This window comes from Lepus europaeus, chromosome 4, assembly GCF_033115175.1.
Source record: "Lepus europaeus isolate LE1 chromosome 4, mLepTim1.pri, whole genome shotgun sequence".
Taxonomy (NCBI): domain Eukaryota; kingdom Metazoa; phylum Chordata; class Mammalia; order Lagomorpha; family Leporidae; genus Lepus; species Lepus europaeus.
This window is the reverse complement of record NC_084830.1, coordinates 12741326-12765492: the sequence shown is the minus strand read 5'-3', so window position 1 is coordinate 12765492 and position 24167 is coordinate 12741326. Positions and strand designations below refer to the sequence as shown.

The following is a 24167-nucleotide window of genomic DNA, read 5'->3' as shown; positions in this document are numbered from 1 at the left end:
GAGGTAGCTGAGAGGAGGTAAAAAGATGTCTGGGGAAGGCCTCGTCCTCCACTTTACTATATCACAGGGACCAAGTACTGCTAGTAGGCTTAACCCCTTAACCTGCTCCCACGTTGCATTCAGGACCCCATGCTGCTCATAACACCTCCAGTCACCTGCAGCTTGCCTGGGTTCCTCATCACGGCTGTGCTTCTGCCACCATGAGCACACCAGGTTGCACCCCGCTGAGAGTTTCCAAGCCCATGCTTCTGGCTTACATCATAGCACCTGTCCTCACTGTCACTGCACGGTTACTCGGGCAGTTCCTTCAGTACTGTGAGCTACACGAGGGCAGAGGTTACACTGCTTTGTCACCACTGGTCTTCAGGGCTAGCGGGAGGTTAGCAGAGTGGCTGACAGAAGTCATGCACTCAATGAACGGTTGCAGGGGTCAAGGAGATGGCTTCGGGTCCAGCCTGAGTTAGAGCCCAGTCCTAGAGTCTTATCCCCACTCTGAATCCTCAATGACTATTGCCTTGGAATGGGGTGGGGTTAGATGAGCTACAAGGAGATGGGATTTAAATCCCTTCCTCTCCCCCAACCCAAATGAGTAGGTCCTGAGCTGTGTGACCTAATATTTGAAATATATAGCTTTCACCAGAACAATGGGGAGAAGTCAAACAAGAGCAAAAAGTGCAAAAAGGGGCCAGCGCCGTGGCTTAACAGGCTAATCCTCTGCCTCGCGGCACCAGCACACCGGGTTCTAGTCCCGGTTGGAGCGCCGGATTCTATCCCGGTTGCCCCTCTTCCAGGCCAGCTCTCTGCTATGGCCCGGGAAGGCAGTGGAGGATGGCCCAAGTGCTTGGGCCCTGCACCCGCATGGGAGACCAGGAGAAGCACCTGGCTCCTGGCTTCAGATCAGCGAGATGCGCCGGCCGCAGCGGCCATTGGAGGGTGAACCAACGGTAAAAAGGAAGACCTTTCTCTCTGTCTCTCTCTCTCACTATCTACTCTGCCTGTCAAAAAAAAAAAAAAAGTGCAAAAAGGCTTCAATTCTGTCACTTTTTGAGGCTAGAGAAGGAAAGACATTGCATAAGCTTTAAAAAAAAAAAAAAAAAAAAAAAAAACAGAATCAATATGGTGCAAGCCGAGAAGTTGAACTGGTTTAGTTTCCTCCTTCCTAAGATCTTGTGTTGATTCCATGCCAGAACCCCGGTTTAAAGAGAATGTGTGGCCCAGAGGAGAGCAGACAGAAGTGCCTTTGCCTAAGCTCCAGTCTTGTCCCAACCCACAGACTATGAGAAAACATCCACAGTATCTATTTCAGTATTTATGCAGTATTTTTGTTTAATATGCCACTTGTATTTGTAAATGCCTGAATTAGAATTTCTGAATGAATCATCTAATTTTAGGAGGAACCCGGGAATTCACCTTTAATCAAACACTTTATACCTATACAAATGGGGAGGCCAAGCAATTAAAGAACTTGGCCAGGGGCCCAGAGGCAGTTAGTTAGCAGCATAATCCCCCAGGCCTAGACTTGACCCAGAGTGGACGGTTCATGTCTATACCAAAGGGTTCACGTCTACACTGCCAAAGAACTGCTGAGTTCATTTTCAAAGGTCAGTCTGGGTCCTGAGGCAACAAATACCTCTCCAACAACCATTGTGCAACACTTGCCACGCTGTCTGACAGGATCTTCCAGGGCCAAAGAAGATTGATCCAAGCTTTCCCCTTCGGACCAATTGACCCTTCATTACACACAGATCTCTTCCACTGTTGAAAAAACGTTAGGAGGCATGTGTGCTCACTGATGAAGAAACAAGTGAAACGCAAGCTTTTTGGAATTTCCCCATCACCTGTAATAGTGGGGAATGGCATCTTGGCAGCCGAACTAGACGGCTCACAGTTTCTGTAAATCCTGCTTCCTTGCCTCTGCCCATGCTGCTTCCTCTGCCTGGGACACCTTCCCCACCCTCCTCACCCTCCTCTCCTCCCCAACTCCCACCTCTGCACCCAGGCTCCAGTCCAGATTGTCAATGGACATAGTTCTGCTTCTTACCCTACAGAAACACACAGCCCTACTTAGGCCTGACGATCCTTCTAGGGTATGTCAGATACTAGCAAGGGTGTGAGGTCTGCACGGCACTGAGCATCCACTGAGAGGAGTACTACAAAAACACAAGGTAATGTTTTATTAATTTATTGAACTTGCTTCCTTGACACACATACAGAGTGGTGTTGATGGATGAGTCAACTAACCCAAGATTAAAAGCCTGGTTTACAGCACTGTTTTCTCGTTCCAAGCCACAAGTCAAAACAGATTCACCCTCAATCTATAGCTTTACAAAATGTACTTCTGAACATCAACTGCTGAATCCGCTGTGGTTATTAAAAGGATGGTCGTCATCTGTCAGGATGTGAGAGGTTATGCTTCGGTAACAAAGAACTCCTAAATCTCAGCCCAAGAATGACCACAGCGGTTCCTCTGGGATCAATAAGATAAGCCCAGCAACCTCAGCTCTCTGATACATACCTGACCGTGTGGGTTAGCCAACTCTGTGGTTGACATAAAGGATGACACCCCCCCCTTTCCTTCTTCAACCACCTCTGAAGCAAAGTGAGGATGAGAAGTGAGAATGTAAAATATTCAGGACACTGACTGGCATAAAGCTAGGAGGCAATAAGCCAGTGCCACTGTCACTACCCTCATCCCCTCACCCCTTTACACTCTGATTTCTTTAAGAGTCCCAGAAAGAGAGACAGACAATGAGTGACAATGTATGCTCCTATCATGCTGTTCACTCCCCAAATGCCCACAGCATCTGGGGGTGGGCCTGGCTGAAGCCAGGAACCACAAACTCCACCCACGTCTTCCACGTGAGAGACAAGAAGCCAATCACTTGAGCCATCAGCACTGCCTCCCAGGACACTCATCAGCAGGAAGCCAGACCCAGGTACTCTGATGCAGAACACAGGAATCCTTTTTTTTTTTTTTTTTTTTTTGCCTGCTTAAATATGTTTATTCAGTTTTTAAGAGATTCAAAATAGTTCATAGGTACAATTCTAAGGATATAATTATATTCCTTTCCTCCCCCCAACCCCTTTCTATTTCTTCCTTTTTCTTTATTACTTTACAGCAAAAAGGGTAATGTTTCACCAAATTAAGTTTAACCAATTAAAAAACAAAGAGAGCCTATTTTAGTGGGCATATAGGCGATGGCAATAAATAACAACTGAAAAGAAAAACAAGCATTTCACTCATATATCACAAATTTTAAAGTAATCACAGATCATTAAAACTACAGAAGTATAACATTTTTAAAAATTATTTCAGAGGCAGAGAGAGAGATGGGTTGCAGGAGAGATACCTTTCACCCATTGTTCACTCCCCAGATTCCTGAGGGCCAGGAACTCAGTGCAGGTATCCCAGGTGAGGGGCAGAAACTCAACCACATGAAGAATCACCTGCTGCCTCCCCAGGGTCTGCATCAGATATCTGATACCTGATGCAGGAATTGGCTTGACAGAGATAGTCTGATGGAGCGCTCAGGTGAAACACAGGATCTTAACCACTAGGTTAAACACCTGCCCTGCCCCTTCTTTAAATAATAACCATTACTGCATCATTATTACAGTTCTCATACACCAGAGGTTCCTGAACTTGTCTGCACATGGAATCACCTGGAGAGATTAACAAACTACTAATGCTTGTGGTCCACCCCGGATTTTGTTAATTAATTCGTCTAGTGTGGTCTTAGACTTGGGAATTTTAAAACATCTTCAGATGATTTTCACCTGCAGACAAGCTTGGGGCTCACTGTCACAGAAACAGCAAGATTCATATGTGTGCATCCATATAATGCCAGGTGAGTGTGCCGGCACTGCAGGCCCGCTCCCCAGGTTCCGTGAATGCTGCTCCAAGACGGCAGTGGTTTTATCCACTAGGGTGAGCTGGGTAATGCTGTAACAAAGAACCCCTAAATCGCATCCTTAAAGAGAATCGCCCTCCAGGGTCACAATGAGCCCAACAACTCCGGTTGTCTGGTCTTCATGTGACATTTCAGCCTCAGGCTTCTCTCATATCATGTTTAACTTCATACCTTTCCAAGGTCCACATGAACAAGTCTGCCAGGCCCAGAGCAAATCGGAACCCAAACATCCCACTGATGTGGACAGACTGGGAGAAAACTCTGGTTAGAGGAGGGCTTCATGGCCATTAGTAATGCCGACACTGCACTTGGGTTAATTCTCTATCCCAAAGATCCAAAACACAGGAAGTAAAGAGTAACAATTTGGGTATGTAAATTAATTATCATCAGTAATAACCTGAGAAAAGAGGGAAAGCAGACACAGAACTCAAAAAGTGCAGCACTGAACCTGAAAAACATTCTTTGTCAGTTTGTCACCAAACACCGTCTGGATTTCCCCAGTTTTGTTGAACTTCTCCCAAGATGCAATTCCACCTGCTGGGGTGAATGTGAGGTCAGGAGGCCTGTGGGCAACTGGGTGCCCTTGCACCAGGCAGCCAAGTGCAAGAACAAGCACAGTGAGCGCAGAGAGCTCTCAGAACCACATCCCAACAGCAGCACACACATGACTGCCAGCAAATCATCTTCCTGCTCAGCCACGTTAGGCAGAAAAGCAGGAAACCCAGTTTGGCCGCCTTTTGGCAGTTTAATTGAAGAATCCTATTGGCTTTACATAAACTTTTATCCCCACCCTCCAAAAAAGGTAGCCTGTAGTGTAGATGCACATGGTTAACTTGGGCCCGGGGGAGAGAAGCCCTGTGCACAATTACATATTATTACTCTGCTCCTTTAAAACCCAGTGTCAGCCTCAAGCCCTGAAGTCAAAAGGAAAGAGAAACAACTTTTGTGAAAGTACCTGATGCCCACTGTGGTTCTGCTTTTCTCGGATGCTCATTCACTTACCTGTGGCTCACCTGAACCTGGGAGAGACGTTTTTCCTCCCAGCTAGAGTTGGTTAAAGGAAAACAGCAAGCAGGACATCTCTAAACAAAGCTTGAAATGGACAGCCCTGCTTACTGACAGGAGTCTCTAGAAAGGAGAAGGAAGTGGCACAGGAGCTGCAGCCACACCTCGAGTGTGTGACCTCTGGGTGTGTGACTGCCACAGCAGCTGAACCCTCTGACCCTGCCCCCTCATCCGTAAAATGGAAATATTTAGCAACTGGGCATTAATACCAGTGGATTAGGGGATATCAGGAGAACCAACTGCAAAAAATCACTTACAGTGCCCAGCATCCAACAAACGTAAACGCCTGTCCGTAGGAAACTCACTAGAAGCTTCTTACTGGAAGACAAAATGCCTCAGTCTTCAAATGCAGAACCCAGTCCACTTCCCACCTAAGAGGTTGTCACTGCTTCTTGGTCAACCTTTTTTTCACTCCTCACCATAAAGGGGTAAATGTTTCCTTTCCTGCTTGGGTTCTGCTAACTCCATTCTACAGCGGGGGCTCGTCTCCAACTCTAGGGCTGGGTCCTGAACGGTCCAAGCCAATGAGTGCTATTCCCTTTCCCCTACCACCATGATTGGTTGAGATAGATGCATGGCCTAAGCCGATCCAATGAGAGGGAAACTCAGAAATCTGTTCACTGGCTCTGGAGAGAGATGGAAGCTCCTTGCCCTCTCACTACTACAACAGGAAGTCAACCTGAGAGCAAAACCAGAATTCAGAAGTGCAGAGCTGAGCCAATCACAAAATGAAACTGGGGCCCTGATGAAAGCGTGCCTGAAACCTATCATACCGCTCTCCACTTTTAGGATATGTGAACCACTTCACTGCTTCTGTCAATTACCCCACACGAACTGGGACAGCTGTAAGTTGCAACTCAAAGCATCCTGCTACAAGCTGGTCCTGGCCGCTAGCTGAACACATCACTGAGCACCACACCTCCAGTAACTTAACCCAGACAGTCATTCCCTGGGAGCTCGAAGCTTACCAGCTTCTGCCCAGAGGCCCTAAATTAACACTTTGTAAATAAATGAATGATATGACATCTACCAAATCACCTGGAGTTTCACAAGTTTTTGAAGCCCCACTCCCTAGACATGTCTGGATCAAGGGAGCATTGAGAGGAAGTCCCTAAGATTTACGGCCACTGGACAGACCTGAGCTCAAGCCACAGCTCCAATCAGGCCTCGGCTTCCTCCTCTGCCCAGTGGTGAGACTACCCACCTCCCACGGCGTTTGTTTTCCTCCTTCTGTTCAACTAACCCTGCTTCATACTACAGGGACTGTTTTGGGGTTCAGAAGGCAGGATTGTCATATATATGCAGTGATGGGATGCACCCCAGCTTATCCAGGAGAGCCAGCCCTTGGAGGGTGAGAACCAACCAAGCGCATCCTGAACCTCCCATCCCTCAACAGCCACACATTCGTTCCTTTAGAAGTGGTACCCCAGGCAGAAGGCACATATAAAACTAGGCTGCCCAGCTTTTTTTTTTTTTTTTGGCTTTGCTGGCTGTCTCCTAATAGAAGTGTGCAGCTAGTGTCACTCGAGTATTACAGACCTACACATCCATATTTGCCATCATAGAACCACTTAGAAGCAACATGGAACTCAGCTAGACTAAAAGCTCCAGGAGGGGAGGTCCTGCCCCATGCACCAGTCTAACTCCAGCACCCACAAGCACTCAATAAAATACTTCCTTTGGGGCCCATCTTGTGGCTCAGCAGATTAAGCTACCATCTACAAAGCCAGCATCCCATATCAGAGTGCTGGTTCGAATCCCAGCTGCTTGGCTTCAGATCCAGGCCCCTATCAATGTACCTGGAAATGCAGCAGAAGATGGCCCAAATGCTTGGGTCCCTGCCACCCACTTGAGAGACCCAAATGGAGTTCCAGGCTCCCGGCTTTGGCCTGCCACAGCCCCAGCCATTGAGGCCATTTGGGGAGTGAACTAGCAGACAGAAGATCTCTTTCTGCCTTTCAAATAAAAAATTTTTTTAAAATCCCTGAATCCATGAATAAAGAAGAGCGAGTGAATAAACAGAATGTGATGAAGTCAAGATTCTCAGAACAGTAGCAAATCCTACAGATTTTGTACATCCTGCTGGCTATGCTGTAGGTAAATCAAAGACCTAGGGCAGCAGACCCAAACCGAACTCTGGTCCCATCAGTGCTTAGGACCTCAGGCAAGTTCCTATAGACTCCAAGTCTCAGTTTCTTTCTCAAACACAATTATCAATATATACAAGAATGTTTAGGCTGGCGCCGTGGCTCAACAGGCTAATCCTCCGCATTGCGGCGCCGGCACACCGGGTTCTAGTCCCGGTCGGGGTGCCAGATTCTATCCCAGTTGCCCCTCTTCCAGGCCAGCTCTCTGCTATGGCCCAGGAGTGCAGTGGAGGATGGCCCAAGTCCTTGGGCCCTGCACCCCATGGGAGACCAGGAGAAGCACCTGGCTCCTGCCATCGGACCAGCATGGTGCGCCAGCCGCAGCGCGCTACCGCGGCGGCCATTGGAGGGTGAACCAACGGGAAAGGAAGACCTTTCTCTCTGTGTCTCTCTCTCACTGTCCACTCTGCCTGTCAAAAAATAAAAAATAAAAAGAATGTTTAAAAATCAGCTATTAAGTAGTGAGAAAATATTAAGAGACTATATATCAAAATATGAATAGAAATTAGCTCTTGGTGGTAAGATAGTTAGGAGGACTTTCGTTTTTCTCTTTGCATAGACTTTCTATAACCAAATAAGTTGGTTGTCTGAGGAAAAACATGGGGTGATGTCACTTAAGTGTGCAGCCCCGTACCTCGGACATGGAGTAGCAATCCAGCAAGCGTACCCTCTCAACGTGTGCCTTTCAGACCCCTTTGTCTCCTATTTCCTGTTAGATATCTCACCCAATTTAATGCCACCCTTGTCTGACTTGATTTTAGGGCCATCTTTTATCCCTCCACTCTCCCTGCAAAGGCTCCATCTGTTAAAACCCTACCCCGCATGTTGCAGAACCAGCTCTCAGAATCAGCAACACACACTCGTTTGCTCATTCCTCTGTCAATTCATTCCTTGAACACTGATGAACAACCCACTCCCTTGGATATGCTTTGCTTCTGCCTACCCATCACATAGAAATGGCCCTGGGATTCCTAAGGGAATGACCACTTCCCCTTGTTCTCAGCTCTTGTGTCCCAGGAGATGCAGACCCCAGCCCAGCTTCTTCAAGCATCAGACATTTGATGTAGGATGGCCACTCTGAGCATCACATTCACCTGACCCCAGGGATCGGTTTACAGATGTGCATGTCACCCAGAAAAGACCAATTAAAGGTGGTGAGACCCAGTTCCCAGACTTTTGCTGAGCTACTGGAAAACAGCCCTCCTGCCACCTGCTGGAACTGCTGACAGCCATCCTGCAGCAGCATCTGAAAAGAAAAGCTACTCGGCCCTAGGGATGGTGACAAACTCTAAGTCTTGGTAACTGTTCAAGCCTTGGATCTCTGGACTTTTCAATTACACCAATCAGCAAGTCCCTTTTCTGCAGAGCCAGTTCCAGCCAGGGCTGTGTCTGGAAGTGGAAAGAACCCTGACTGCTGGAATGTGAAATGCTGTGACATGTGCTGCATGCCAGCCGTGCGCAGAGGCAGCAAGATGACCCATGCTGCCTTTCCAGGTGTCCATATCAGATGTGGAGATAGCCACAACCAACCACCATTTGGTAAAGACAATAATATAACTGCTTTAACTAAATACTCTACAGTGCAAAATAAGCACAGGAAGGGGAGTCGGACGGCCTCACACTGCCAGAGCACGGACGCCTCTCTGGACTCAGGCACTTAAGACAGAATTCCTGTGCGGGGAGTCAAATAGCACAGTTGATTCACATTGACCTTACAGGAAACTAAAACCGCTACATCCCACATGGCGAGTAGGGCAATGATACTTAAAGTGCTTAACAGAGCTCTCTGAATGAGCCCACAAAACACCGTCTTAAGAGACCAGCAAAGTGCCAAGGTCAAACAACTCTTGCAAGAATGTCATCTGCATGTTACAGATGCTGTGACTACCCAGGTCAGTTTGTGTGATCTTGATTCTGGAAGCTTCCACTTTCGTTTCAGTTGTCTTGCCATTTGGATGACTGTGGATCAAATCACAACACCATCATAATAACAGCCTTTTCAAGATGAATAACCTACTTCTGAATTTATTTCTAAACGATAACAAGGGAGAGGGAAGACAGGAAGCCGCTGGTTCTATAAAACATTTCACAATGGGTTAGACATGTGGTCGACCACAGAAAATAACAACAGCGACAATAAAAAGCACCTCTGGGAACATCTATTTTGCTATAAAAGGCCCTCAAGGTTGCTCTTTTTAAGTGCACAGAAGCTAGTGTCTCTTAGACGTTTGATGCATACTCAACAGGAGGAGCTATGAAGATGAATCAGAAGAGGCGGACACAGGACAAATTCTTGCCCTTGCTGTTCCTAAACACACCAGCCGTTCCTGTGATCCAGAAACACAGCCCCAACTTCCCAAAGAATCCCACAGTCAGGAAAATTAATACTGACAGACTACTTCCACGTGGGCTCAAGGGAGGTGCCAGGGATTAGTGGCAGGAGGAAGAAAGGCTTGAGATGCCTTCCAGACAGCTAGGATTGCAAAGCAGCAGCGGGGCTACCTCTGTGAATTCAAGTCCTCTGCTTGCAGGCACCACTGCTTTGCACAACTGTCTCACTGCCCTGCTTCTTGAAAACGAGATCGCACTTGTCACCCATTTCCTGGGCAGCAACCTACAGTGTCATGGATATGTGAGAACCAAGCCAGGTAACACAGGAAAGTGCTAAATTCATGTTGAGTTCCCTTTGGGGGTTAGCAACCCCACCACACAGACCTGCTAATTTCCTCTAAAAATGTAAGGCAGACTGCATGTCAAAGACTCTCCAAGCAAAGGTTTTCTTAACTGAGTTGTGTTTAATGTTAAAAGGATTATATGTTTATATTTAAAACTTAAAAAAAAAAAAAAAAAAAAAAGGACACACAATAGAGCATCCTTCATCCACCCCAGACCCAAATTCCCTTAGGCTTTTCCTAAAAGGTTTACAACATTCTCCCAACCTTTTTTTCTTCTTTTTCCCCCTTTTTTGGTGTTCTTCCAGCAATAATCTAGGCAGAATCAAGCATGCACATGAGCACATATAAGCTCCTTCTTTCTTTTTCACACATGACAGCATACCCCATGAACTTTTCTACATATTGCTTTTTTTTTTTTTAATTCAAGTATGTATCCTGGAAACCTTTCCTTCCTAGTACTTTATTTCCTTCTTAGTATTCTTAACTGACCTACCATTTTAAAGCACAGCATTCTACTGCAAATATATACTCATACATTCAATCAATTCCCTACTGACATACATTTAAGTTGCTTACAGCGTTTTGTTATCGCAATCAAAATCACCATGAGTCTATATCATGTGCATTTTTAAACACATGTGTAACTCTAGGAAAAAACAGTATCTGTGCGAAAAAATTCTTGAAGTGGAAATGCAGGATCACAAGGCACGTGCACTTAAAATGTTGGTAGACAGTGCCCCAAATTGCCCTTCAAAGAAGTTGTACTAAATTCCACTCTCAGCAAGCATGGCATGAGGAAGCCAGCTTGCTGCCTACATTCACAAAAGGTTGTTGTGTTGTGCATTTAAATACAAGGGAAGAGAGGGGGACAGAGCTCTATTCTTGTCCCTTTGTCTCTTCCTGCCTCTGTGAGATCACACATGACACAACTACTTCCTGAAAATTCCACCCCTGGATGCACAACCCAGGTCAGAGTTTAAAATAGAATGGATGTCTGACCCGTGGTGTACTGGAGCCGGCTCACACTGGCTCAGGAGAACTGACTGTGCTAATCCGTTCCCAACTCCATGCTCAGTGACATCATGATGATAGCTCAAAATTAGTCACGATGAAAGTATTGACACCACAGCAGTCAACAAGCATAGTCAGGCTTTCTTTGCTTTCCCCAGGGAGACCACTGTAAACACTTCTCAGTCAGCACACCGATGCATCCTGCAGTGGAAAGTGAACTTCTGTCACCCTTCTTTGACTATTTCACCCATGATGCTGACCTAGTTACAAATTCTTAGACCCTAAGGTCAATGGGAGGGCTGAAAGGACTTCGAATCCTCAAGTATTCTGCCTATTCCTTAGTACCTCTCTGTAGACATATATTCTATGCCTCTTCACAATTATTTCATATTTCTATCTCTTTATCACTCAGTGCTTATTCGTGATAATTTCCTATAGTGTAGTGACTGCAGGCCCACACTCGAGGTCACAAAGGTCAAGGGGTCAAATACCAGCTCCATCATTTCCCAACCATGTGACATTAAGCAAGTGGCTTAAACCACTATGCCTTCGTTTCCTCATCTATAAAAAAAAATAATAAAGTCTCCTCATAATTTTGTTGTGAAGATTAAATGAGTTAATGTAAGTAAAGTATACAGAACAGTGTCTGGAACATACTATTCACTTATCAAGTGTTATTATTGGGGGTCAGCACTGTGGCATAGTGGGTAAAGCTGCCACCTCAGTGCCAGCATCCCATATGGGTGCCGGCTCAGGTTCCAGCTGCTCCACTTCCAATCTAGATCTCTCCTATGGTCTGGGAAGGCAGTAGAAGATGGCCCAAGTCTTTGGGCTCCTGCACCCGCGTGGAAGATCCAGAGGAAACTCCTGGCTCCTGGCTTCGGATCAGCACAACTCCAACTGTTGCGGCCAATTGGGGAGTAAACAGCAGATGGAAGACATGTCTCTCTCTCTCTCTCTCTCTCTCTCTCTGTACCTCCTTCTCTCTCTGTGTAACTCTGACTTTCAAACAAAGTAATCTTTTTTAAAAATGTTATTATTGGCTTCCACTTTACTAATTCTCTCTTTAGCTATGTCTAATCTGTCATTTAAACCTTTCTGTTGCATTTTAGTTTTAATAACTATTTTTCATTTCACTTGGCTGCTTGTCAAATCCTCTTTTTTCATTTTCTTTATATATTAATATTGTCTTTAATTCTCATTTTAAATACACTATTTTACAGTATTTTTAGATGGTTTCCTGAATATTTCTGTGGGAATCCTGGTAGGTATCAATTGAAATACACTTATGCAGGCTGGCACTGTGGCACAGCAGGTTAACACCTGGCCTGAAGCACCAGCATCCCATATGGGTGCCGGTTCGAGACCCAGCTGCTCCACTTCCCATCCAGCTCTCTGCTATGGCCTGGGAAAGCAGTAGAAGATGGCCCAACTCCTTGGGCCCCTGCACCCATATGGGAGACCCGGAAAAAGCTCCTGGCTCCCAGCTTCAGAACAGTGCAGCTCCAGCCATTGTGGCCAACTGGGGAGTGAACCAGTGGATGGAAGACCTCTCTCTCTGCCTCTCCTTCTCTCTCTGTGTGACTCTGACTTTCAAGTAAACAAATAAATCTTTTAAAAAAAGAAAGAAAGAAATATACCTATGGAGTAAGTTTGTGTTTGTGATGGGGTTTCCATAATACTAGACCAGTTTGCTGCTCATGTGTTAGGTTGAAGGATCTCATCTATCATAGGTAAATAAAAATTCAGATTCTACAATTATGCAGTAAAGTCCCAGGTGTTCAATTTCTTGCCTAATGGTTAAAACAGAGGTTAAGATACATTCCACTTACTGTTTACTTTGCTGATGGCGAAGTAAATCTAGCTATGAGATTATTATTTAAGTTCTTATTTTGGCTATGCTATTACAGAAAAATGTTAGCCATCTCTTTTATAAGGTCTAAAGATTAAATTGTGTGTCCTACAGATTCCTTTATAATAGAATTAGTTTCCTACCTTGAAGAGAATAGAGAAATGAAAGAACAAGTTGGGCTTAGAATAGAGAAATGAGGGAGCAAGTCCTAGATCGCTTGCTGACAATAGCAATATTACATGAATACTTAGCAAACAGCTTCAACCATTAGATAACAACTTAAGAAAACATTTACCAGAAGGTCCAATGCCTTCTAGAAATTTTAAGAATCATGTATTTGGAAACACCTCTTAAATATCTAACATGGTGTAGTTTGTTTAACCAGTAAACTTAAGCACAACCATATAAAATGTTTTTAGTTTCTTTCTACCAACAAGTATAAAACATATGATGCAGAGATTCAGGTCACACGAATTAAAATGTATCTTTGATTAATTTTAGCAGCTTAAATTTATGGACAATCTTATCTATAAGCCATTTAAAATAAAACTCTTAATAAAATTTTCCCCTGTGGACATACAATATGTACATACATATAACCTAACATAATACACCAATATAGCAATTTTAATAATAGCTTTTAAAATCTTTAACTCTTTTTGTAGATTGCCAATTGATTTGAATTGCTTTTTGTTTTTAGTAACCTCAGTTAACCATACTTTCTCTCAGTTGGTACTGTTAATACATTATTGGCTTCATCTGTTTACAGAGCAACCTCCCTTTCAGACCAAAGGGAAAGAAAGTTTTTAGGTGAGAATAGAATTTTCCTCATGGGCATTGTCTACCTTAGAAAAACTACTACAGAACATGCCTGTGACTATAGACTTGTAGTTCAGGCCACCGAAGATTAGAGATGGGACATGGGCACTCCCTTGACTTGTATCCTCTGGTCTGCTTTAACAAAAACCAGGAGGAAAAGAAAGCATCAGAAGCAATGGGTGGCAGGCCTATTAATGGCTGATCTGTACAGTGATCTGCCCTCAAGGAGACCCAACAGGCCAGTCCACTGCAGTGGCTTTCAATGTGGTAAGCCTGGGCTTCAGCAGAAGTCAGCTTGTGAAGAGCCCTGGCAGCTCTGCCAAGAGTTGGATCACTGGAAATGGACCTGCCCTGGAGTCGAAGGATGCCCAGGTCAGAGCCACAGATCTTATTGGCTCTAAGCTGAAAAGCCCTTCACTCGCCCAACTTCCAAAGTGACCACTGCAGCTGAGGGGATGGTCAAGTAGGGTCAGCAACATTGCAGGCAGAACTGTAAATTTCTTGTTAGAGATGCCCCCTGCCTTTACCTGGCCAGCTCTCCTCCCAGCCCAGCCAAGTAATGAAAGTCAACAGAGTGCCTTCCCCTAGGAGGTTCACACCTCCCTTAGGATGTACCCCATGTGAAGAGATAGATAGGTCTGGGCCTCTTAACTTACAAGGCCTAAAGCCCAACAGATTATTATCAAGCCCCTTCTGTCAGGTTCTATTTGCCTCTCAATCAGAAAACTTAATTGTAGCTTAGACAGCACCTTTCTTAGCTCCTCTAATAATGACTCTGTCCTTTGTTCTAGACCCTGTCTAGCGCACTTGGGCCTCATTCCTTCGTAATCATAACCTCTACTCTACCACCAATGGCTCTACTCCCAACCTGTGTGTACTGATGGTCCTCTTCCCCACTTAATGCTGGTTAATGCCACTCTTAGGATCATTGGTTACTATCCTCACCCTGTCTTTTATGACCTTGTCTAAATATGATCAGAGTCGGCGAATTTGGTATGCTTCCATAGCCTTGACAACTCATGATGAGAGCCTAGGGTGGTTACTGGCGCCATAAACTAGAGTGTCAATTTGTTGGGTCAACAACAGGAGCTACTGTGCACTTGCTCCTCATGTGGGATCTCTGTCCTTAATGTGCTGTACATTTTGATTTAATGCTATAACTAGTACTCCAACAGTATGTTTCACTTTGTGTTTCTGTGTGGGTGCAAACTGTTGAAATCTTTACTTAATATATACTAATTTGATCTTCTGTATATAAAGAGAATTGAAAATGAATCTTGATGTGAATGGAAGGGGAGAGGGAGTGGGAGAGGGGAGGGTTGCGGGTGGGAGGGAAGTTATGGGAGGGGGAAGCCATTGTAATCCATAAGCTGTACATTGGAAATTTATATTCATTAAATAAAAGTTAAAAAATAAAAAAAAATAATAAAAAAAGAAAAAAAAATTCCATATCAAGGTGCCTGTGTTCAGTACCTGGTCCAGTGTCTGACTCCAGCTTCCTGCTAATACATACCCTGAGAGGCAGCGGGTAATGATTCAAGGAGTTGAGCTCTTACCAGATGGGACTGGGTTTCCAGCTCCCAGCTTCAGCCTGGCCTAACTCTGGCCACTGCAGGGATTTGGGGAGTAAACCACTAGTTGGGAGCTCACTTTCTCTTTCTCATCTGTCTCATTCTGTCTCTGAAACGAATTGTTAAAATTTTTTAATCACATCTTACTCAAAGGTTAACTTTTTTTTTTTTTTTTTTTGGACAGGCAGAGTGGACAGTGAGAGAGAGACACAGAGAGAAAGGTCTTCCTTCACCGTTGGTTCACCCTTCAATGGCCACTGCGGCCGGCGCACTGCGCTGATCTGAAGCCAGGAGCCAGGTGCTTCTCCTGGTCTCCCATGCGGTGCAGGGCCCAAGCACTTGGGCCATCCTCCACTGCCTTCCCGGGCCATAGCAGAGAGCTGGCCTGGAAGAGGGGCAACCGGGACAGAATCTGGTGCCCCGACCAGGACTAGAACCTGGTGTGCTGGCGCCGCAATGCGGAGGATTAGCCTATTGAGCCGCGGCGCCAGCCAAAGGTTAACTTCTAAAGTCAGCATGTAATATGAAAATTGAAGCGAGTCAAAATTCCCCTCACAAATCCCACAAAGGTCTCACAGCAGAGACTGACAAACCGTTTCTCATGAAGTCCAACACAGCCAGAGTTTCCTTCAGCTCTAGATTTGGTTTCCTAGGTTGAGCATCTTATGTAAAAGCTGGCTTGGATTTAGGAGCCATGTGGTGTGATAATTAAGACCTATAAGTATGAGAAAGACACTCCTGATACAATACAAAGCCATGAGAGCAAACACCAAGCAAGGAAACAGCACATCCATGTCTCCCATTCACACTCACTCGAAGAAAGATGCTCGCCCGTTGGGCAGAGCAACAGGATCACCCACACAATTCACTGTTGTTTTTATCTCTCTTTTGTTTTTGTTGAGCAAGTGTATTTGGATCTGGATAAGTTAGAAGCGTGCATCTGTGATGACAGCAGACAGAATTGTGGTTACCTCTGGGACAACCCCAACTGCAAAGGGGCAGGCGGGGACTTCCTAAAAGAATGGAAAAACTGAATATCCAGACTTAGGGGATGGCTCGATGAGTGGAACCTCCTAAACACTCATCGACCTGTGCCACTGAGATCTGCACATTTTACGGCATGCATGGCTGGATTAAAATAAAAGTTAAAAGCATGCCTGAGGAAAGAGGCTAAGTGGCCTTCTGCCAAAGGTCTCACTGTGTGGGTAAGCCTTGCAAGAAGATGGCCAGCCAACTGGAAAGTCGTAAAGTGACCAGCAAGTCAACAAAGGGAAGCAGCAGGACAGGGAAAAGCACTGTTGGTGGCCAGGGGGACCCAGACTCACAGAGCTGATGGTTCTCCGTGAGGGGCTCTCCAGGACTGACATGACGACCAGTGTGAAGAGCACCGGCTTGCAAGCCAGACTGTCTGGATGTGAACACTGACTGTACCCCTTATGAACTGAAAACGGCTTGAGCAAGTTACTTCTCTTCTTTGAACCTCAACGTTGTAGGGGTGTCGTGAAATTTAAGTGAATCCAGGTAGCACTCTTAGGGCAGGGTCCGTATATAATAGGGATTCAATAAATATTAGCTATTATTACTGATGACAGGAGACTGAAGTGTGTTTTCCCCTCCAAAATGATGGTTCTTATTTAGATTAACCACTGGACCTGGAGTGGATGAAAGAATGCAAATGCATTATGATTTCAACAGAGGCAGAGGTGCTTGTTGCTACTCAACTGAAATCCAGCCCCTGGCTGTCACCATCCACTCTGATTTTGCCTCATTCTCAAAAGGTTAAGAATGCAGGCTCTGGAACAAGATGGCCATGGTCAAATCCCAGCTCTGTTACTTACCAACTCGGTTACCTTGAATGTGTTATTCAAACTCCACGCCTCAGTTTCTTTTCCTGTAAAAAAAGGTACAGCAAGGATTAAGCAATTTACCACAGTCTTCAGCACACAGAAAGACCCCAGCAAAGCCTGGCCACTTTTCCCACACCAGAGATTTGGGCCAGGAATGACAACTCCAAATAGTATTTGAACAGATCATTATGATGTCTAGAATGGGCTCATTTTTTTCTCATTTAACGCTCAAAATACTCTGATGCATTATAAATAAAGAAGTGGGAATGCAGGAGAGTTAAGTCACTTGCTGAAGCTTGCACAGCAAGCCAAGAGCAAAGATCTAAACCAAGCATCTTTGACTGAGGGACAGTTTGCCCAGACTGTATTGTCCCGGGCACAGAGGATGGAGCCAGGCTGCCCTCTGAAGTTCCAAACTCCAGCACAAAGGATGCTGAAACTCTAAGTGCAGCAGCAATTCTTTGTCCTAGCACAATACTCAACTCGAGTTTTAACTGGTTTTAGGCATTCTGCCCCCAAATCACTTCCTGCTTTAGATTTCTGCTCTGCAGAACAAGGAAAACAAACACATACATTACACCAGCCTTGTCACCCTCCAAAAATCTCTTACAACAACAGACGCTTACAAATCAAAGAGAGTTTTCATACAACCAGTTAAAAACACAGTGTCTAAGGCATGCAGCAGCATTTACGTGAAGAACGGAGCCAACTCTGCAGTGTCTAGCCACACTCTTATCACTAAAGGCAGAGACGTGGAATGCATTTTGTCTGGCCTTTAATTTTGCTTCAATCTTTAGCTGCATTCGTGGTTTTTCTCTTTGCTTTTCATTGGGTATTGAAACGGCTGGAAGCCACTTAGTCAGCCTCATTTTATTCACGAAAGATCTGGGGGCCAGGTCTGACGGTCACGGGAGAGGACACGCCAGCGCTTTCTACCGTCTCTGCTGCTCACTGCATGAGTGTGTGGAATGCTCCCATTGAAACCCAACTCACAGGCCCACTCAGCAGCCAAGGACACCAGGGTTTTAAACTAAGGACCATCTGACACACTCACAAGCTATGTCTTCAGACATGTGCACACACCACACACACCACATACATGCATACCAGGTACACACAAGCACACACACCACACACATAAGCACCAGCACATACTACACCTACCACAGCCATCATTCATACCATACATGTACACCACACATATCCTACCAGGTACTCACAGATGCTCACATACCATACACACACACACATGCACCAGCACACACTACACATATCACAGCCACCATACATACCACACACACACACACACACACACACGCACCTGACTCACAACTGTAGCTTTCCTGAACCCTCTTGCCATATCTTCCAATCACAGTAAGGATGTTTTCTTTCTTTCTCCCTGATTCTGTGACCAGGTTTATCAAACAGAAAATGGGGATAACTTGTTCACATGGGAAAAATTTTAGGGCCATGGGCAAAGTCCTACAAAATAGAAAACACACTCACAATACTCTCGTTTGGTTTCTTACAACAGTGAGAGTAAGGTGATCCCTGTATCCACAGCCAACCAGGACAGTGCGTGGGCACCTTGAAACAAGGTGGCTTCTTTTCCCTTCCAAGATAGGAGCAGAGGGATCCTGGATGGGAGCTCCAGCAACCAGACCTTATCTCCTCCTCTGTGGACTCAACGCCATGGTTTTCAATCCCATCTCAGTCTCACAGCTGTCGGACTTTGGACAAGTTGCTTGGCCCCTCTGCAGCCTCCCATAAACTGAGGACACCTATTCATCCAAGAATCAGCCACTGAGCACCTGCTGTGTGCCAGACACTGTGGCAAGGGAGGAATTCCAGTCACTCAGGAGCTCTCAAACACAAGTACAGGAGGACACGCAATCCAGTAGAGGAACTGCGACCCAAGGGGGTGCGTACAGTTGTGAGGCAATACCAGAAAGGGACGTTCACGTAACTCAGCAGGGGTGGACAGTGACTGGTAACCCAAGAAAGGCTTCCCAAGAGAGTGCCATGGGCGCTGAAGACTGCAAGATGGGAAACAGTGGCACATGCAAAGGCCCACAGGTTAGACTGTCGGCTCACCTGGTCAGGGGTGAGGCAGAAAGAGAGATGGGCCAGGATGTGTAGGACAGTGGGCTTGTGAGGGGTAGCCAGCCTGGCCCAAGTGATGCCCTCAAGTCCCTCCCACCCCTGTGGGCAGTTTCTGGGGTCTTATGATATCCCAGCTCCTCTCTTTCTCTGATAGCCATTTCTGGGCACACTGAAGTCCCCAGGTCTGCTCCAGGACGCAAGAGGTGTCCCCACCATCCCACATGGATCCCTCCCCCTCCTTCCCTTTTCTTTTCCTCTTGGGAGAGAGCTGTCCTCTACTCATCACTTGTTTCTGAAACACACAGGGGTCCACTGGCCCATGCCTTCAGACCCTCTCTCTCTTCTCCCACCACGCCCGACATAGCCAAAGAAATGCCAGGATTACCTGCATCATGGCCTGTCTCCTGGGGACTCTAAGCTGCCCACAGACTGATGCTGTTTTGGTCACCCCAGGGTCCTTGAAACCTGAGACCACACCTGCCACAATGAGACCCAAACTGACTGCTGCTCTCCAAATGAAGATCTGCCCAGAATCCACCCAGGAGCAGCCGGATCTGAGGTCAGGGTGGGAGACTCTCGGCTCTATGAAGCCCTCTCTGGAAACCACTACTGCAGCCCAATCCCCATGAGTCCACTGAATCTGTCAAGATGAGTAAGGACGGACATTGAAGAAGGTGTTTCCACCCTGCCTGGCCCTGTAGGCGCCCTCACCACCATCATGCAGGAAAGTCTCACAAGAAGCAGGTGTGACAATATCCCTTGGCTGGTGCAGCGGCTCACTAGGCTAATCCTCCGCCTGCGGCGCCAGTACCCCAGGTTCTAGTCCCGGTTGGGGCGCCGGATTCTGTCCTGGTTGCTCCTCTTCCAGTCCAGCTCTCTGCTGTGGCCTGGGAAGGCAGTGGAGGATGGGCCAGGCCCTTGGGCCCTGCACCCACATGGGAGACCAGGAAGAAGCACCTGGCTCTTGGTCTGTCTCTCTCACTGTCTAACTCTGCCTGTCAAAAAAAAAAAAAAAAGAAAAGAAAGAAAAAACAATATCCCTTAAGCTTATGCATGAATACCCAGTAACCAGAAACTCCCCCAAGCTAACTCAGGGCCCAGGGATGCTGTGCTTTGTCCAAGACCTCCTAGCAAATGTGAAACACTGTTTTAGCAAGGAGCACAGCACTGCTTAATGGAAGGCTATGGGGTCACTTGTTTCAGGGGAAAACCCCTAACAGTGGCAAGTCTAATAGAAACTTCTTATCCCATTACACCACACTTTCACGACTCCTGAGACTTTCTCAGCTAGAAAAGTGCCCATTGAAGCAAATCTGTTTTTTTTAAGATTCATTTTTTATTTATTTGAATGGCAGAGTCAGAGAGAGAGAGGGAGGGAGGGAAGAAGGGAGGGGGAGAGAGAGAGAAAGAAAGAAAGAGGAAGGAAGGAAGGAAGAAAGGGAGGGAGGGAGGGAGGGAGGGAAATCTTCCATCCACTGATTCACTCCCAAAATGGCCGTAACACCCAGGGCTGGGCCAGGCTGAAGCAGGAGCCCAGATTTTCTTCCAGGACTCCCACGTGGTGAAGGGGCTCAAACACTTGGGCCATCTTCCACTGCTTTCCCAGGCCATTAGTGGGGAGCTGGATTAGAAGTGGAGCAACCAGGACATGAACCAGTGTCCATATCAGATGCCAGCTTCCCAGGCAGTGGCTTAATTCACCATGCCACAGTGCTGGCTACTGTTTGTTTTTAAAGATTTATTTGTTTGAAAGGCACAGTTAAAGAGAGAGACAGAGAATCTTCCATCCACTGGTTCACTTCCCAAATGGCCTCAACAGCCATGGCTAAACCAGGCCCAAACCAGGAGCCCAGAACTCCACTCGGGTCTCTCTTGTGGGTGGAAGGATAGTGCTGCCTCCCAGGTACATTATCAGGGAGCTGGAACGACAGTGGAGCATCTGGGACTCAAACCAGTACTCATGTGGGATTCTAACATCACAGGCGGTGGCTGCATCACAGTGCTGGCCCCAAAGCAAATCTGTTCACAAAGATGACCAAGAATATTTAAGGACTGGATAATTCTCTATTAGGTGATCTAAGGTTATAATCATTTTCAAAGAAAAACAGCTTCCCAAACCACTTCCTTCTTTTTTCTTTTCCACTGTTTTGCTGCTAAGCAACTTTACTACAATATCACAGATGACTTTTTAAAGACTCTATTTGAGGGCCGGTGCTGCAGCTCAATAGGCTAATCCTCCGCCTTGCGGCGCTGGCACACTGGGTTCTAGTCCTGGTCGGGGCGCCGGATTCTGTCCCGGTTGCCCCTCTTCCAGTCCAGCTCTCTCCTGTGGCCCGGGAGTGCAGTGGAGGATGGCCCAAGTGCTTGGGCCCTGCACCCGCATGGGAGACCAGGAGAAGCACCTGGCTCCTGGCTTCAAATCAGTGCAGTGCGCCGGCCGCAGCGGCCATTGGAGGGTGAAACAACGGTAGAGGAAGACCTTTCTCTCTGTGTCTCTCTCTCACTGTCCACTCTGCCTGTCTAAATAAATAAATAAAGACTCTATTTGAAAGTCCTGCACCTACAGAAAGACTCCGTTACAATTCTGTGTCCTCTTCAGCTCTTTTATTCATATACCTGTGCTCTGTCCATATGCAGGTACTTCAAAACGTTTGTGAAAAATGGAATTAAAAGGTCAGTTTGTTGTGGTATTAACAAATTTTTGAAAATTCCTTTGTATCCAAATAAACTTATCTTTTTTTACTTTATTTGAAAGACAGAGTGAGAAAGAGAGAGAAAGAGGCAGAGAAACATCTCCCATCCACTGGTTCACTTCCCCAAATGCCCACAAAAGGCAGGGTTGGGCCAGGCCAAAGCCACAAGCAGGGAACTCCACCTGACCTTCCATTGTGGGTGGCAGGGACCCAACTGCTTCAATCATCACCTGCTGCCTTCCAGGGTGGGCACTGGCAGGAAGCTGGAGTCAGGAGCAGAGGCAGGACTTGAACTCAGGACCCCAATATGGGATGTAGGTGTCCCAAATACAAAACACACACGCCTAAACTTACCTTTTAATTCCTCTTTTCCACAACTTTTGAAATATCTTCACGTGTATTATTTTATTAAAAGGAATTACCTTCATTACAGAAGTTCCTTAAATAGCATCTAATTTTCTTTAACAAACAAACCCAAAAGCTTTTATTATGCAAGTCACTGATATGATGTGTCTGATAAATCACAGAGTAAAACCCAGGCTGCAAATTAGCACACCTGGAAATGCTGGGTATGAGACTTTGAGGGTAAAATTTTCCAGCCTGCTTCACTCAATAATTACTCTGACACTTCCCACAGCCCGCTGAATAGAAAACAGACAAAGGAAAACAGGTGTTTTACTTATTCCACCTGGCATAGCAAATGCCACTGCTCTAGTTCGCAATAGTTGCTTATTGCTGAAAAGATTTGTCAATTTTTATTTTCTGCCAGTGAGTGAGAGCGCAGGCTTCACCGGGGTTTAATAATACTGCTGCCGGGTACCACCCTGCACAGTTAACCAGCCTCGGCCTTGCTAAGCATGAACCCCAACGTCTCAAGGCTCCAGTGCTCCCTGGGTGACTGCTCCCTGGGTGATTCCCCGGTGCAGCTGAGCCTGAGCAGCACCAGGACAGCGAAACTCATTAGTCAAAGGAAGCCCCTGGGAAATCTTATCTGCAAATGAGGACCTCTTTGTAATTAAATAAAGTGCCAGTTGTAAAAGTACCTAACAGAGCCTGTTACCCAGAAGACAATAAATGTTAATTAAACAAAAAAGTATCACTCAAATAATTACTCCCTTCCCTTGGAGAATTCATCTTTTATTGGCTTGTTTATCACTTGTTCCTTTACCATGACTCATTCTAACCCTGTTAATAAAATTCTAAGCTTACACCCATAATCCTGTGCAATTACAAAGAGATCTATAGTATTTCCAACAACTCTTAATCACCTTATTTAATAAAACATTTCCCCAGAATGTGGTTAATATACAGGAAATAGGCAATGAACATTAGCTATTTATAATAACTTCAGAATTCTTTTAATTCAGAATTCATGATCATTTTTCTACACTAAGCTGAACTTATAATTTTATGGGAAGAATTTTTTTGAAGATTTATTAATTTGAAAGGCAGAATTAGAGAATGAGGGCAAGACAGACAGGGGGTGGGGGAGAGAGAGAGAGACAGGTAGATCTTCCATCCACTGGTCCACTCTCCAAATGGCTGCAATGGCCAGAGCTGCTCCAGGCAGAAGCCAGGAGTCTGAAACTCCATCCAGGTCTCCCACATGGGTGGCAGGAGCTCAAGTATTTGGGTCATTTTCCGCTGCTGCTCTCCCAAGTCCATTAGCAGGGAGCTAGATTGAAGAGGAGTAGCTAGAACTCAAGCTGGCACTTGGATATGGGATGCCAGCATTGTAAGCAGCGGCTTAACCTGCACCACAACACGGGCCCCATGGGGAAAATATTAAATATAGACAGTCATTGCACGAGTGACTTACCTACTCGGTATAAGGGGGTAGGGAACACTACCTGTCATTGCTCAGCTGTTCCCAAAGCTACCTGGAAACGCTAACACTATGATTAGTTACCATTGGTCTCACATTCCAACTTTGCCCTATAATTGTCTCCCCCCACTTTTTAAAAAAGATTTATTTATTTATTTGAAAGGCAGAGATAGAGAGAAAGAAGGAGAGAGAGAGAGAGAATGAATCTTCCATTTGGTTCATTCCCCAAATGGCCACAACAGCTGGGGCTGGCCAGGCTGAAGTCAGGAGCTAGGAGCTTCTTTCTAAGTCTCCCATGTGGGTGCAAGGGCCCATGTACTTGGGCCATCCTCTGCTGCTTTCCCAGGTGCATTTGCTGGGAGCTGGATCAGAAGTAGACCAGCCGGGGCTTGAACCAGCGTCCATATGGGATGCAGGTAATGCAGGCAGAGGCTTACTAACCTCCTACGCCTCAAGGCCAGCCCTGCCTCCAATTGCCTCCCTGAGCCTGACTGAAGGTTATTTGTGTGTGTGTGTGTGTCTGTCTGTCTGTGCTCATTACCATTCAGTTCTCAAAGTCAAAAATCTGCTTAAAGAAGAAAGCAGACATGTTGCTGCCTCGCTGAGAAGAACTGCTCCAGTCCTCATGGTCCCCATGTGTGTCAAGCA

The 24167-nt window shown here is 46.0% G+C and overlaps 1 protein-coding gene across 4 annotated transcripts in view; it reads right to left on the bottom strand.

The window, feature by feature from the left end:
• Positions 1 to 24167, bottom strand: part of CYRIB (CYFIP related Rac1 interactor B) — a 173218-nt gene that overhangs the window by 106513 nt on the left and 42538 nt on the right. For all 4 annotated transcript variants that reach the window (XM_062187986.1, XM_062187983.1, XM_062187988.1 and 1 more), the window contains exon 2: positions 16890 to 16942. The gene's annotated coding sequence lies outside the window, so the exon portion shown is untranslated. The remainder of the gene's footprint in view (positions 1 to 16889; positions 16943 to 24167) is intronic.